Below are 17,814 nucleotides of genomic sequence, written 5' to 3' on the forward strand. Positions count from 1 at the left end.
CCATTGACCTTTCTCTGGTGATGGGAACATGATCAATACTGTTTAGATATCCCTGTTGATTCATAGTACATCTGGTGTAACATTGTCGGATAGCAAGACCAAGATATCGAAAAGCACCAGCTGCTTGACTCCCTATTTTAAATTCTGTTTTCAGCTTCTCAATTATCCTTTTTTCAAATTAATCTGTGCCACCCACAGGAAATCATCTACATGCGTTATAAAAATTCCAGCTAATTTTCCTTTACCCTTCCAGTAAAACATTGCTGGATCTGCTTTTAACTGGACACAGCCAGTCTTCAGTAATACAGATCGTACAGAGAAATACCAAACCCTTGATGCATCACTTAATCCATCTACACATTTGTTCAATTTCCACAAATATCCCTGTGTATTATCTGCTTCTTTGGGTGGCCTCAAAAAAACTTTCCTTTGAAATGTTTCGCCCTGTAGAAATGCTGCTTTGATATCAATTGATTTACACATCCAATTATGAGATGCGAGAACAATGAAAAAAAAATTATGTGTCACTTTCTCTGCTGTGGGTGAGTCAACCCTAATGTCTCTCCCATCCAAATGTTGCTTATACCCAAGGGCTACTAATCTGGCTTTAATTTTATACATTCCATCTTGCAAAACTTTCTCTGTGCAAACCCACCTATGGGACAAAGCAGGCTGCCCGTCATCTGGTACCTTGGTGTACACCCCAAACTCTTTCCAACTGTCCAGCTCCCTTTGTTTGGCCTCTCTTACTTCCGCAAGCTGCATTTTGTTTGCAGCTATCAATACTTCCTTATCACGGGGGCTTCTGCTCCTATTCCTATCATTGATTTGATTCCTAGCCTTCCTCATTAATCTCCAGCCTCTACTACCGTGCCTGTTTCTATCAGGGCTGCTACTCTCAGACCGCTGTTCTCTGTTGACACACAGATTTGTGAATTTGTCCTGGGTTCACGAATGCTTACTGTCTTATCCTCAGGACTTAAGTCTTACTTTTTTTTGTTTCCATCTGTCCACCCCATTTTCCCAATCTATAGCTTTGGCTTCTTGCCCTCGCTCTTGTATGTTGAGCCAGTGTTTGTACTTTCCCGAGGCCTTTCCTGATTATAGTGGGCTCTCTCAACTCTGTTGACCCTTCGGGTATGTATGATACCACTGTGCCTACTTTGGGTAGCTGAACCTTTGAAGTAGTAGCTTCATCCCCTGCTTCACTGGTACTTTGTTGATCATCAGGTTCCTTCTCATCTATTGTTGACTGATCCTCATAATAACTCAGTGTATGTGAGGTACAAGGTGCCTCCTGCACTTCTACATCTTGCTCAGATGCTCCAAATTCATACCCAAGTGTTACCACTCTCGAAGAGTGGGCTTGCACTGTCTGGTTATCGTGTTGTACTATAACTATCTCGCCATCTGCTATCACTTTCCCGGGCCCTTTCCACTCTTTTTTGCCCTCTCTTTTATAGGGGATCCTATTCCCTTTCTCAAAGTATACCCCCGATGGTCTTATGTGATGTCTAAGGGCCCTTCTTATCCGTTCTGGAACCTCAGCCTTAATGAAGGCCTTTCTGCCTGCATGCATAGCGTTTAACTGTGCAGAAAACATGGAGCTAATGCTTGTCCCTTCTAATGCTGGGGGAGCATCTGTTAATACTGACGGCAACTTTGGATTCCTCCCATATATCAACTGGTATGGACTATAGCCCCCCACCATTTGTAACAAATTTTTCATGTGCACTGCCCATACTAATGCAACCTGCAATTTACAGCCCGGTTGATCAGCAAAAGTTTAATGCAACAAGTCATCTATAACCGTGTGATTCCTTTCACAGAGGCCATTTCTGAATGGGCTCTCTGCTGCAGTGTACATTATTACAATACAGGCAGTCCCCGGGTTACGAACGAGTTCCGTTTTTAAGTCTGTCTGTAAGTCGAATTTGTATGTAAGTCGGAACAGTTACGTACGGTTCACATCTAGCGTCAATTAGTCAAATGTTTGTCTTAGTATATATTTTACCTAAAACATCTTAAATATAATAATACAGTAATAATAATAAATGGAAATGACACAAAACTTGGATTATTTTTATATTTATATATATATATGTGTGTGTGTGTGTGTGTGTGTGTGTGTGTGTGTGTGTGGATGTGGATATATGTGTAGTGATGCTTGGATAGTGATGTCTTCCTTGATTGTAGAAACTATTAATAATCTAATGCTTACAGTATTATAGTATAGGTGAGTATAAACTATTGCCTGGCTCCTGGCGGTTGGGTGAGGTCATGTGATGGTATGGCCTTGTTCTGCAGACAACTGCCTGCTATGACAAGCTGAATGCAGCGGCGATCACTTGTTATCACACAAGTGTTCTGTGTTGCAGCATACGTGCACAGAATGTGACTGGCCAGTGAAGGTCAGCATGAGGAGTGCACGAAGTATTATTATCCTCTGATTGGTAACGAGTATATTGGGGCTATAGCTGGTAGGCTATCGGGTCGCTTGCATGCGTTAGGAAAAAAAGTATTTGTATTGTACCAAAACAAAGAAGTGTGTTCAGTCTCCCCTGAGGGCTGTAGGCTTTGTTAGCCTGCATCATTAAGGAAGACTGACCCGACGTCGTAACGTAATGAAATAAAGAGATTGATTAAACATCTGGAGTTGAATCGATTTGTTGTCGAACCAAGCTTGATAGAGTGTAATTTGAGATTATCATGTGTAGGTATAAAAAACACTGAAGTAATTTCTTAAAGTAAACATCAAGGGAGGCTTGAACAGAGCTTTTCTTTTTCTCATTATAAATGGCCTTGTAGCAGCTGAGGCCGTCGGTAACTATCCGGTAAACTTTGGTGAACGTCTCTGCATTAGGATCTTGCTCCTCTAACTTTGCCATCCCTGCTTCAATGAGACGAAAGGTTTCAGCTAACTCCTTCGTCAAAAACTTCTTGGGTTCTGGGGTTTCTAGGTCCCGGCCTTCTTCCTCAAATGCTATCATCTGCTGCTCCAGCTCCATAAGGTCCTCATTGGTCAGTTCTTCGGCATGGGATTCAAGCAAGTCTAAGACATCGTCTTCATTGATGTCTAACTGCAGTTGATTATTACCAATATCAACCACAGCTTGCCTGGCTTCGGCGATGTCCTCAGCTGTAAACCCCTTAAAACCATGTGTGAATTGGGGGCACAATTTGTTCCACACTCCTTTCATGTTGGTTGTCTTCACTTCCTCCCAAGAATCTGCAATGTTTTTGATGCCATCGTGGATGTTGTAATTCCTCCAGAACTCTTTTAAGGTCATTGCATCATCTTGGGTAGCCCTGACTGCTTGTGAGAAGGTCCGGCGTAAATAGTAAGCCTTAAAGGAAGCTATGACCCCCTGATCCATTGGCTGAAGTAGTGATGTGGTGTTGGGTGGTAAAAAGACAACCTTTACATTGAGGTGAAGGTCATCTAAAGTGCTTGGATGTCTGGAGGCGTTGTCAAGCACAAGAAGAATTTTGAAAGGAATCCTCTTGGCCAAGCAATAACATTCAGCAGCAGGAACAAAATAGTTCAGGAACCAATCTTCGAAGAGAGTTTTTGTTACCAAAGCCTTTGTGTTTGACTTCCAAATAACAGGAAGAGATGCCTTGATGATTCGGCTAAGTGCCCTCGGATTTAGGGAGCGATAGGCGTAAGCTTGCAATCCCCGGATGCGTTACCACCAGGCAATAACGTTAGCCTGTCCTTGGATGCCTTATGCCCTGGAGCAGTTTCTTCCTCTTTTGAAATGTATGTCCTTTCAGGCATTTTTTCCAAAATAAGCCAGTCTCGTCTACATTAAATATTTCCTCAGGCATATAACCTCCCTCCTCAATAATTTTTTCCAACATTTCAGGAAACTCTCTCGCAGCACTTACATCGGCATTCGCTGCTTCATCTTGCGCTTTAACATTGTGTAAATTTACCCTCCCTCTGAAACGCTTGAACCAACCCCTACTCGCAACAAATTCTTCATCACAAGCATCTTCACTTGCTGCACGTGCAGCTTTTAAATCACTGAAAAGACTTCAAGCCTTTTCTTGCACTAAGCCAAGGCTAATAGGAATATTACGCTGATTTTGATCCTCTAACCAAATTACCAATAGCCTTTCCATTTCGATAATTAAACCACTGCGTTGCTTAGTGATAATTGTCGCTTTCATCTGGACAGAGCCTTTTACATGCTCCATTACTCTTCCCTTGTCCTTTATAATTGTCCCGATCGTTGACCGACTGCAGCCTAACGCTTTTCCAATGTTTGTTGGCGTTTCACCTCTCTCCGATCGCTTCATTATTTCCACTTTCGTTTCAACCGTGATCGTTTTCCTTTTCTTCGATATATCACCATCACTTGCATCAGATTTACGCTTTGGAGCCATGATTACGAGGGTAAACATACGAAAAATTTAAGTCAAAACACAACGCACACAACAGTGTTTATGCGATCCGACTTAAAATGGCGACGACGGCGTGGCGTTGTTCTCCCTCGGGCCGACGAACCGCTGAAAACACGCAATGTTTTGAGCATCGCGCAATGTAGTCCACCCGTTCGTTAGTACGAACCATTATATGTAACTCGATTTTTAAAAATAATAGGCTTTACGGAGGTCGGTACGTAAGTACGGGCGTTCGTAAGTCGGGCGTTCGTAACCCCGGGGACTGCCTGTATTTAAATTTTCGTACATATCTTGAAACTCATCATTTGTGAATTCGCCTCCATTGTCCGTCGAAAATTTAGACGGTACCCCCAATCCTGTTCCAATCCAGTGGGTCATAATTTTATCTATAATGGTCTTTTTATCTTTGCTATAAATCACTAGGATATGCTAAACTGGGTGGCCATGTCCACAAAGTGCAACAGATAGACGCCTTTGTCCTTGTCGCATATCTTTAGATCCATCGCCACTACATCACGATAGCATTGGAAAGAGATAGGATCAGGCAGGCTAGGAAAGTGTTTCTCTGGAGTAAAGGGAAATACAGTGTCATCAGGGAGGAAATTAGACGGGTAAATTGGAAGGAGGCATTCTTGGGGAAAAGTACCGAAGGAAAGTGGAGGATTTTCAAGGAATGTTTGTCTGGAGCTCTGCATGACAACGTTCCGATGAGACAGGGGGGTGTTGGTAGGGTACGGGAACCGTGGTGCACGAAGGTTGTGATGAACCTGGTGAATAAGAAAAGAGAGGCGTACAGAAGGTTCAGAGAGCTAGGAGGTGTTAAGGATTTAGAGGAGTATACGGGATGTAGGAAGGAGCTTAAGAAGGAAATTAGGAGAGCGAGAAGGGGTCATGAGAAGGCCTTGGCGGGTAAGATTAAGGAGAATCCCAAGGCTTTCTACAAATATGTCAAGAGTAAAAGGATGAGATGTGAAGGCATAGGACCCTTAAAAGGTGAAGGGGGAAAAGTTTGTGCGGAACCGTTAGAAATGGCGGAGCTGCTTAATGAATACTTTACCTCGGTATTCACGGTGGAAAGGGATCTGGGTGGTTGTACTGCTGGTTTGCGGTGGACAGAAAGGATCGAGCATGTGGACATAAAGAAAGAGGATGTGTTGGAACTATTGAATGGCATCAAGGTTGGTAAGTCGCCGGGACCGGATGGGATGTACCCCAGGTTACTGTGGGAGGCGAGGGAGGAGATTGCGGAGCCTTTGGCGATGATCTTTGCATCGTCGATGGAGACGGGAGAGGTTCCGGAGGATTGGAGGATTGCAGATGTGGTCCCTATATTCAAGAAAGGGAACAGGGACAGCCTGGGAAATTACCGACCGGTGAGTCTAACCTCAGTGGTTGGTAAGTTGATGGAGAGGATCCTGAGAGACAGGATTTATGATCATCTAGAGAAGTTTAGTATGATCAAAAGTAGTCGGCACGGCTTTGTCAAGGGCAGGTCGTGCCTTACGAGCCTGGTTGAGTTCTTTGAAAATGTGACCAAACACATTGACGAAGGAAGAGCGGTGGATGTGGTCTATATGGACTTCAGCAAGGCGTTTGATAAGGTCCCCCATGCAAGACTTCTTGAGAAAGTGAGAGGGCATGGGATCCAAGGGGCTGTTGCCTTGTGGATCCAGAACTGGCTTGCCTGCAGAAGGCAGAGAGTGGCTGTGGAGGGGTCTTTCTCTGCATGGAGGTCAGTGACCAGTGGAGTGCCCCAGGGATCTGTTCTGGGACCCTTGCTGTTTGTCATTTTCATAAATGACCTGGATGAGGAAGTGGAGGGATGGGTTGGTAAGTTTGCTGACGACACCAAGGTAGGTGGTGTTGTGGATAGTTAGGAGGGATGTCAGAAGTTGCAGCGAGACATAGATAGAATGCAAGACTGGGCGGAGAAGTGGCAGATGGACTTCAACCCGGATAAGTGTGTAGTGATCCATTTTGGCAGATCCAATGGGATGAAGCAGCAGTATAATATGAAGGGTACCATTCTTAGCAGTGTAGAGGATCAGAAGGACCTTGGGGTCCGGGTCCATAGGACTCTTAAATCGGCCTCGCAGGTGGAGGATGCGGTCAAGAAGGTGTACGGCGTACTAGCCTTCATTAATCGAGGGATTGAGTTTAGGAGTCGGGAGATAATGCTGCAGCTTTATAGGACCCTGGTTAGACCCCACTTGGAGTACTGCGCGCAGTTCTGGTCACCTCATTACAGGAAAGATGTTGAAGCCATTGAAAGGGTGCAGAGGAGATTTACAAGGATGTTGCCTGGATTGGGGGGCATGCCTTATGAGGATAGGTTGAGGGAGCTTGGTCTCTTCTCCCTGGAGAGACGAAGGATGAGAGGTGACCTGATAGAGGTTTACAAGATGTTGAGAGGTCTGGATAGGGTAGACTCTCAGAGGCTATTTCCAAGGGCTGAAATGGTTGCTACGAGAGGACACAGGTTTAAGGTGCTGGGGGGTAGGTACAGAGGAGATGTCAGGGGTAAGTTTTTCACTCAGAGGGTGGTGGGTGAGTGGAATCGGCTGACGTCGGTGGTGGTGGAGGCAAACTCGTTGGGGTCTTTTAAGAGACTTCTGGATGAGTACATGGGATTTAATGGGATTGAGGGCTATAGATAGGCCTAGAGGTGGGGATGTGATCGGCGCAACTTGTGGGCCGAAGGGCCTGTTTGTGCTGTGGCTTTCTATGTTCTATGTTCTATCAGTGAAATCTCGTGCTACTGGTAGACTTACAACTGGACGCAGGGGTACCCTTCTATAGTATATGCAAATTTCACACTGGGCTGATATTTGTTCTATCAGATCAATATATCCTTTGTCCAGCACACCTGCATCCTGCAGCAGTGCTCTCAGTCTCTGTGGTGCTGGATGACCAAACTGCTTGTGGAATTTCAGAATAATCTTTATGTCCATCATGCTGTTGTCTGTTTGCGACACTAATGTCTCATGAATCCTTTGGTCTGATAATTTTGGTTCACTTAAAGGAAGACGATAATGGCCAGATCTTGTAAAATGTAGGTTCACAGTTTTCCCAAATACCATAGCTTTATCCTGTTTCAAATCGATGGTCATCTGAGCTTTCTTCATCACAGACCTGCTTAACAAAGATATATCACTGGAAACTACATCTGTACTTATAAATAAACTGATTCCCGCAATCTTACAGGGAAGTATCATCCTTTTGGAGGATGTTAGAGTGTTGTCAACTCCAAACCTAAAGCAGGTGGAACTATCATGTTCTTTAACTTTCTTTCGGTCTTTATGATCAAGAGATCCTAAATAACAATTTAGCCAATCTTGGACGCAGACAGTGGATGTACATCCACTATCTAAAACAGCTCAGTTGAAAGAGTCTATCATCAGGATGCGCATCATGGGACTCAACTTTTCTGCCACCAAAACAATGCCTTCCTGGTCCTTATCCTCGTCACTGTCGGTTTCCATGTATTCTGTGTCACATGTGGTTTCAAAGACTCAATTTCTTCTTTTCGGACAGTTTACAATGTAGTGGTATGGGGAAATCGCATTGGAAACAGCGATTCATAATTTCTCTAGCATTCCTTCCACTTAAACGTCTTTTATCAGTATCCCATGTGCGTCTTCTTTCTCCATTTTCAAATCGGTTATAACCGTTTTCAACACTAGGTCTGTTATTAACGTAACTGTCTCTGTTTAAAGGCCTTCATGTACCATTTGGTCTGACATGCGGTTCAGTCAGCATTGACTCTTCCGTTCTGGGCGCTATGGCACTCCGGTCTGCATTGAACAAGGTGGCGGGGAAGGATTGTTTCCCGAAAAACCTTTTTAATGATGCTGCCATTTGATCAAAGAGGGGCTCTGTTCCCCTTAATTGTATTCCAGTCATATCTAACAGAGTATCCATATGCAACAGACACGCACAGTCCAACAACTTAAAGGCCAATACACATCTGGGGTTGTTCTCCCTGGAAAGACAGAGGATGAGGGGCGACCTGATAGAGGTGTATAAAATTATGAAGGGCATAGATAGGGTGAACAGTGGGAAGCATTTTCCCAGGTCGGAGGTGACGAACACAAGGGGTCACGGGTTCAAGGTGAGGGGGGCAAGGTTCAACACAGATGTCAGGGGGACGTATTTTACACAGAGGGTGGTGGGGCCTGGAATGCACTGCCAAGCAAGGTGATTGAGGCGGACACGCTGGGATCGTTTAAGACTTATCTGGATAGCCACATGAACAGACTGGGAATAGAGGGATACAAAAGAATGGTCTAGTGGGCACATGAGCGGCGCAGGCTTGGAGGGCCGAAGGGCCTGTTCCTGTGCTGTTTTGTTCTTTGTTCCCCATAATTCTACGTAGTTCCTAATTTATAGTGAACCAGCTGGTCAGCTGACTATTACATCACTCTGTAATTGGTTACATGGTTTACTGGGTCAGCTGATCCTTTAATCTTGTTCCCATTGGTCACATTACATCCAATACAAAGTTGTTACTGGTTACATTCTAACAGACATCAGGACTGGATGAGATGCATCCACTGATATTGAAGGAAGTGAGAATGGAAATTGCAGGAGCACTGGCCATAAACCTCCAGTCTTTTCCAGACTCAGTGAGGTGCCTGGGGACTGGAGAATTGCCAGTGTTATGCCTTTATTCAAAAAAAGAAGGAAAGAAGGAAGTCCCAACAATTACTGACCAGTTTAACATCAGTGGTGGGCAAGCTTCTAGAAACTGTCATTCAGGATAGAATTAGTAGTCACATGGAAAAATGTGGATTGATTAGGAAATTGGGTTGAACTAACTTGCTGGAGTTTATTGAGAGGTAACAGAAAGTGTCGATGAAAGTATTGAGGTTGATGTGGTGTACATGGATTATCAAAAGGCGTTTGATACAGTGCCAGAAAAATTATAGGCCAGTGAATAAAAGGGACAGTAGCAGCCAGGATAGATAATCCTCAACTCCACTTTCCTGCTTTATCCCCATAACCCTTGATCCTTTACTGATTAAAAATCTGTCTACTGGAGCAAGCAGAGAGAGAGTGATTTGTGGCAGGAGTGCTGGTGAGAGATTTCTTTATTTAGTCAGTTAGTGTGTTTTTTTGCCTTTATTTTTGTAGTAGTATTTTTCTTAATTTTAAACTGAAAACCGGAAGTGGGCTGCTAAGGAGTCTGGGAAGGGTTTTTTAAGCGCGCGAAGTATAAAAGGTAGGCTGCAGTATACAGCGGGCAGCGTCGGGAGCGGGCAGTGTAGTGAGTGGGAAGCAAAGTGTGAGCTATAAGGGCTTTGGCTCACAGGGCTTCGGGGGACAGGGCGAGCAGGGGTGAGTTTTTTTCATTCTTCTTTACTTTTCTCTGTGTACCTTGGTAAAAAGGGTCAAATATGAGTGTGTTGTTCCCAGTGTAGGATATGGGAGGTCCTGGAGGCACCTGGCCTCCCGGACATCCACATCTGTGAGGGGTGTGTCGAGCTGCGGTTCCTGAGGGACCGTGTTAAGGAGCTGGATCTGCAGCTCGAGGATCTTAGGCTGTTAACATAGAACAGTACAGCACAGAACAGGCCCTTCGGCCCACGATGTTGTGCCGAGCTTTATCTGAAACCAAGATCAAGCTATCCCACTCCCTATCATCCTGGTGTGCTCCATGTGCCTATCCAATAACCGCTTAAATGTTTCTAAAGTGTCTGACTCCACTATTACTGCAGGCAGTCCATTCCACACCCCAACCACTCTCTGCGTAAAGAACCTACCTCTGATATCCGTCCTGTATCTCCCACCACGAACCCTATAGTTATGCCCCCTTGTAATAGCTCCATCCACCCGAGGAAATAGTCTTTGAACGTTCACTCTATCTATCCCCTTCATCATTTTATACACCTCTATTAAGTCTCCCCTCAGCCTCCTCCACTCCAGAGAGAACAGCCCTAGCTCCCTCAACCTTTCCTCATATGACCTACCCTCCAAACCAGGCAGCATCCTGGTAAATCTCCTCTGCACTCTTTCCAGCGCTTCCACATCCTTCTTATAGTGAGGTGACCAGAACTGCACACAATATTCCAAATGTGGTCTCACCAAGGTCCTGTACAGTTGCAGCATAACCCCACGGCTCTTAAACTCCAACCCCCTGTTAATAAAAGCTAACACACTATAGGCCTTCTTCTCAGCTCTATCCACTTGAGTGGCAACCTTTAGAGATCTGTGAATATGGACCCCAAGATCTCTCTGTTCCTCCACAGTCTTCAGAACCCTACCTTTGACCCTGTAATCCACATTTAAATTTGTCCTACCAAAATGAATCACCTCACATTTATCAGGGTTAAACTCCATTTGCCATTTTTCAGCCCAGCTTTGCATCCTATCTATGTCTCTTTGCAGCCTACAACAGCCCTCCACCTCATCCACTACTCCACCAATCTTGGTGTCATCAGCAAATTTACTGATCCACCCTTCAGCCCCCTCCTCTAAGTCATTAATAAAAATCACAAAGAGCAGAGGACCAAGCACTGATCCCTGCGGCACACCGCTAGCAACCTGCCTCCAATCCGAAAATTTTCCATCGACCACCACCCTCTGTCTTCGGTCAGACAGCCAGTTACCTATCCAATCGGCCAACTTTCCCTCTATCCCACACCTCCTCACTTTCATCATAAGCCGACCATGGGGGACCTTATCAAACGCCTTACTAAAATCCATGTATATGACATCAACTGCCCTACCTTCATCAACACACTTAGTTACCTCCTCAAAAAATTCTATCAAATTTGTGAGGCACGACTTGCCCTTCACGAATCCGTGCTGACTATCTCGGATTAATCCGCATCTTTCTAAATGGTCGTAAATCCCATCCCTATGGACCCTTTCCATCAATTTACCAACCACCGAAGTAAGACTAACCGGTCTATAATTACCAGGGTCATTCCTATTCCCTTTCTTAAACAGAGGAACAACATTCGCCATTCTCCAGTCCTCTGGCACCATCCCCGTGGACAGCAAGGACCCAAAGATCAACGCCAAAGGCTCTGCAATCTCATCCCTTGCCTCCCACAGAATCCTAGGATACATTTCATCAGGCCCAGGGGACTTATCGACCTTCAGTTTATTCAAAACTGCCAAGACATCCTCCCTCCGAACATCTATTTCCTCCAGCCTATTAGCCTGTAACACCTTCCCTTCCTCAAAAACATGGCCCCTCTCCTTGGTGAACACTGAAGAAAAGTATTCATTCATCACCTCGCCTATCTCTACTGACTCCATACACAAGTTCCCACTACTGTCCTTGACCGGCCCTAACCTCACCCTGGTCATTCTTTTATTCCTCACATAAGAGTAAAAAGCCTTGGGGTTTTCCTTGATCCGACCCGCCAAGGACTTCTCATGTCCCCTCCTAGCTCTCCTAAGCCCCTTTTTCAGCTCATTCCTTGCTAACTTGTAACCCTCAATCGAGCCATCTGAACCTTGTTTCCTCATCCCTACATAAGCTTCCCTCTTCCTTTTCACAAGACATTCCACCTCTTTTGTGAACCATGGTTCCCTCACTCGGCCATTTCCTCCCTGCCTGATAGGAACATACCTATCAAGGACATCCAGTATTTGTTCCTTGAAAAAGTTCCACTTTTCATTAGTTCCTTTCTCTGACAGTTTCTGTTCCCAACTTATGCCCCCTAATTCTTGCCTAATCGCATCGTAATTACCCCTCCCCCAATTGTAAACCTTGCCCTGCCGTACGGCCCTATCCCTCTCCATTGCAATAACAAAAGACACCGAATTGTGGTCACTATCTCCAAATTGCTCTCCCACAACCAAATCTAACACTTGGCCCGGTTCATTTCCCAGTACCAAATCCAATGTGGCCTCACCTCTAGTCGGCCCATCCACATATTGTGTCAGGAAACCCTCCCGCACACACTGCACAAAAACTGCCCCATCCAAACTATTTGACCTACAAAGGTTCCAATCAATATTTGGAAAGTTAAAGTCCCCCATGACAACTACCCTGTGACCCCCACACATATCCATAATCTGCTTAGCAATTTCTTCCTCCACATCTCTATTACTATTTGGGGGCCTATAGTAAACTCCTAGCAACGTGACCGCTCCTTTCCTATTTCTAACTTCAGCCCATATTACCTCAGTGTGCAGATCCCCCACGAAGTGCCTTTCCGCAGCCGTTAAACTATCCTTGATTAACAATGCCACTCCGCCACCTCTTTTACCAGCTTCCCTACACTTAGTGAAACATCTATACCCCGGAACGTCCACCAACCATTCCTGTCCTTGTTCTACCCACGTCTCCGTAATGGCCACAACATCGTAGTCCCAAGTACCAATCCACGCCCCAAGTTCATCTACCTTGTTCCGGATGCTCCTTGCATTGAAGTAGACACACTTCAACCCACCTTCCTGTCTACCAGTACCCACCCTTGACCCTGATACCTTCCCCAATACCTCACCACCCTCACTGACTTCTGGACTACAACTCCCTTTCCCACTCCCCTGACAAATTAGTTTAAACCCCCCTGAAGAGCCGTAACAAATTTCCCTCCGAGGATATTGGTGCCCCTCTGGTTCAGGTGCACCCCGTCCTGTTTGTACAGGTCCCACCTTCCCCAGAACGTGTTCCAATTATCCACGTATCTGAAACCCTCCCTCCTACACCATCCCTGCAACCACATATTTAACTGCACTCTCTCCCTGTTCCTCAACTCGCTATCACGTGGTACCGGCAACGTACCAGAGATGACCACATGTTTCGTCTTGGCTCTCAGCTTCCAGCCCAGCTCCAGAAATTCCTGCGTTAAATCCCCGTCCCTTCTCTTACCTATGTCATTGGTACCAATGTGCACCACGACTTGTGACTGTTTCCCCTCCCCCTTCAGAATCTGGAAAACACGGTCTGAGACATCACGGACCTTGGCATCCGTGAGTCTCTTTTGCTGCCACAGAACCTCCTATCTATCCCTCTAACTAACGAGTCCCCAATAACTATCGCCCTCCCGCTCTCCCCCTTTCCCTCCCGAGCCACAGAGACGGACACAGTGCTGGAGATCCTCTCACTGCGGCTCCCCACTGGTATGTCATCCCCCTCAACCGTATCCAAAGCGGAATACTTGTTGCTAAGGGGAACGACCACCGGGGATCCCTGCACGGACTGCTTCTTCCCAGCCCCTCTCACCGTCACCCATCTGTTTTCAATCCTCGGAGTAACTGTATTCCTAAAGCTTGTGTCTATGGCCATCTCTGCGTCCCTGATGATCCTAAGTTCATCCAACTCCAGCTCCAGTTCCCTAACACGGTTTTGGAGGAGCTGCAGATGGGTGCACTTCCCACAGGTGTAATCAGTAGGGACACTGTCGTCGTCCCTCACCTCAAACATAGTGCAAGAGGAACATTGCACTGCCTGCACACCCATCCCCTCTAGATACCTTGCCAGTACCAGGTAGAAAGTGCAAAAATGAATTCAACTCACCCCTACTCGCCCTTTCAGCCTAAGCCCTGTGAGCCAAAGTCTTATAGCTCACACTCTGCTTCCCACACACTCCACTGCCCGCTCCCGACGCTGCCCGCTGTATACTGCAGCCTACCTTTTATACTTCACGCGCTTAAAAAACCCTTCCCAGACTCCTTTGCTGCCCACTTCTAGTTTTCACTTTAAACTTGAAAAACTGCTGTTAAAGTAAAGGCCAAAAAAATACACACACTAGCTGACTAATTAAATAAATAAACAATTCAATTAATCTCTCACCAGCACTGCTGCTTGCAATCACCCCTCTCAGCTTGCTCCAGTGGGTCAATGAAGGGAGAATGAGGAGGTGATAGACAAGAGCTATCATCAGGTGGTCACACCAGGGCCACGGGTGGAGGCCAAGTGGGTGACGGCCAGGAAGGGTAAAGCTTGGGTGATTGAGAGCACCCCGGTGGATGTGCTCCTACACAACAAGTACTCCTGCCTGAGTACTGCTGGGGGGGACAGACCGCCTGGGGGAAGCAGCAGTGGCCGTGTCTCCGGAGTGGAGTCCGGCCCTGTAACTCAGAGGGCTAAGGAAAAGGGGAGGAAGGCAGTGTTAATCGGGGACTCGACAGTAAGGGGGTCGGACAGACGATTTTGCGGAGGCAGGCGGGAGTCTTGGATGGTGGTCTGCCTCCCTGGGACCGGGATCCAGGATGTCGCTGGTCGACTCCCGGAAATCCTGAGGTGGGAGGGAGAGGAGCCGGAGGTAGCGGTACATATTGGTACCGCTGATGTGGGAAGGAAGGGGGAAGGGGTCATGAAAAGAGAGTATAGGGAATTAGGGAGACAGCTGAGAAGGAGGAAAGCAAAGGTAGTAATCTCGGGATTGCTGCCTGTGCCACGGGAGGGTGAGGGCAGGAATGGAGTGAGGTGGAGGATGAATGTGTGGCTGAGGGACCGGTGCAGGGGGCAGGGATTCAGGTTCCTGGACCATTGGGACCTCTTTAGGGGCAGGTGTGACCTGTACACACAAAATGGGTGGCACTTGAATCCCAGGGGGACCAATATCCTGGCAGGAAGGTTGGCTAAGGCTACTGGGGAGAGTTTAAACTAGATAGGTTGGGGGGAAGGGATCGAGACGAGGTGACTGGGAGCGAGGAACCTAGCTCGCAAACAGAGAAGGGTTATAGACGGTGCAAGAGGGAGGATGGACGGGAGATAGAGAAGGGGAGAGCTCAGACCAAAGGATTGAGATGTGTTTACTTTAATGCCAGGCGTATAGTGAATAAAGGGGATGAGCTCAGAGCGTGGATCGATGCCTGGAAGTGTGATGTGGTGGCCATTACGGAGACTTGGATGTCTCAGGGACAGGACTGGATACTCGAGGTGCCGGGATTCAGATGTTTCAGGAAGGACAGGGAGGGAGGCAAGAGAGGGGGTGGAGTGGCACTGCTGATCAGGGATAGTGTCACAGCTGTAGAGAAGGTGTATGCTGTGGAGGGATTGTCTACAGAGTCTCTGTGGGTGGAAGTTCGGAGTGGGAAGGGGTCGATCACTTTGCTGGGAGTTTTCTATAGGCCGCCCAATAGTGACAGGGAGGTGGAGGAGCAGATAGGGAAACAGATCCTGGAGAGTTGCAATAATAGCAGAGTTGTTGTGATGGGAGACTTTAATTTCCCAAACATAGATTGGAATATCCCGAGGGTAAGGGGATTGGATGGGGAGGAGTTTGTTAGGTGTGTTCAGGAGGGTTTCCTGACAAAGCATGTGGACAAGCCTACAAGAGGAGAGGCTGTACTTGATCTGATACTGACCAATGAACCTGGACAGGTGTCAGATCTCTCAGTGGGAGAGCATCTTGGGGATAGCGATCATAACTCTATCTCCTTTATGCTTGCATTGGAAAAAGAGAGGATCAGGCAAGCTAGGAAAGTGTTTATACGGAGTAAGGGGAAATATGAAGACATAAGGCAGCAAATTAGAGGAGTAAATTGGAAGGAGGTATTCTCGGGGAAATCTACTGAAGAGAGGTGGCAGTTTTTCAAGGAATGTCTGTCTAGGGTTCTACAGGACAATGTTCCAAGCAGACAGGGAGGAGTTGGTAGGTTAAAGGAACCGTGGTGCACGAAAGCTGTGTGGGACCTAGTCGAGAAGAAAAAGAAAGCGTACAAAAGGTTCAGAGAGCTTGGCGAAGATAGGGATCTAGATGAGTATACGGCTTGTAGGAAGGGACTAAAGAAGGAAATTAGGAGAGCCAGAAGGGGTCACGAGAAGGCCTTGGCAAGTAGAATTAAGGAAAACCCTAAGGCATTCTATAAATATGTGAAGAGTAAAAGGATGAGACATGAAGGAATAGGGCCTATAAAAGGTGAAGGCGGGAAAATCTGTACGGAACCAGTAGAAATGGCAGAGGTGCTTAATGAGTATTTTGCCTCGGTTTTCACAGAGGAGAAGGACATGGGTGGATGTACTGTGGGCTTGTGGTGGACTGAAAAGATTGAGTATGTGGACTTTAACAAAGAGGTTGTGTTGGAATCTTTGAATAGCATCAAGATAGATAAGTCGCCGGGTCCGGATGGGATGTACCCCAGGTTACTGTGGGAGGCGAGGGAAGAGATTGCAGAGGCTCTGGCGATGATCTTTGCGTCGTCGATGGAGACGGGAGAGGTGCCGGAGGATTGCGGATGTGGTTCCTATTTTCAAGAAGGGGAAGAGGGATAGCCCAGGAAATTATCGACCGGTGAGTCTAACCTCAGTGGTTGGTAAGCTGATGGAGAAGATCCTGAGGGACAAGATTTATGAGCATTTAGAGAGGTTTAGTATGCTCAAGAATACTCAGCATGGCTTTGTCAAAGGCAGATCGTGCCTTACGAGCCTGGTGGAGTTCTTCGAAAATGTGACTAAACACATTGACGAAGGGAAAGCGGTAGATGTGGTTTATATGGATTTTAGCAAGGCGTTTGATAAGGTCCCCCATGCAAGGCTTCTAGAAAAAGTGAGAGGGCATGGGATCCAAGGGGCTGCTGCCCTGTGGATCCAGAACTGGCTTGCCCAAAGGAGGCAGAGAGTGTGTATAGATGGGTCTTTTTCTAATTGGAGGTCGGTCACCAGTGGTGTGCCCCAGGGATCTGTTCTGGGACCCTTGCTGTTTGTCATTTTCATAAATGACCTGGATGAGGAAGTGGAGGGATGGGTTGGTAAGTTTGCCGACGACACGAAGGTTGGTGGGGTTGTGGATAGTCTGGAGGGATGTCAGAAGTTACAGAGGGACATAGATAGGATGCAAGACTGGGCGGAGAAGTGGCAGATGGACTTCAACCCAGATAAATGCGTAGTGGTCCATTTTGGCAGGTCGAATGGGATGAAGGAGTACAATATAAAGGGAAAGACTCTTAGTACGGTAGAGGATCAGAAGGACCTTGGGGTCTGCGTCCATAGGACTCTAAAATCGGCCCCTCAGGTGGAGGAGGTGCTTAAGAAGGCGTATGGTGTGCTGGCCTTTATCAATCGAGGGATTGAGTTCAGGAGTCCAGGGATAATGATGCAGCTATATAAGACCCTCGTCAGACCCCACTTGGAGTACTGTGCTCAGTTCTGGTCGCCTCATTACAGGAAGTATGTGGAAAAGGTTGAAAGGGTGCAGAGGAGATTTACAAGGATGTTGCCTGGATTGAGTGGCATGCCTTATGAGGATAGGCTGAGGGAACTCGGTCTTTTTTCCTTGGAGAGACGTAGGACGAGAGGAGACCTAATAGAGGTATATAGGATGTTGAGAGGCATAGATCGGGTGGACTCTCAGAGGCTTTTTCCCAGGGTGGAAATGGCTGCTACAAGAGGACACAGGTTTAAGGTGCTGGGGGGTAGGTACAGGGGAAATGTTAGGGGGAAGTTTTTCACACAGAGGGTGGTGGGCGAGTGGAATCGGCTGCCGTCAGTGGTGGTGG

This window comes from Mustelus asterias, chromosome 2 (genome assembly GCF_964213995.1).
Source record: "Mustelus asterias chromosome 2, sMusAst1.hap1.1, whole genome shotgun sequence".
Lineage (NCBI taxonomy): Eukaryota > Metazoa > Chordata > Chondrichthyes > Carcharhiniformes > Triakidae > Mustelus > Mustelus asterias.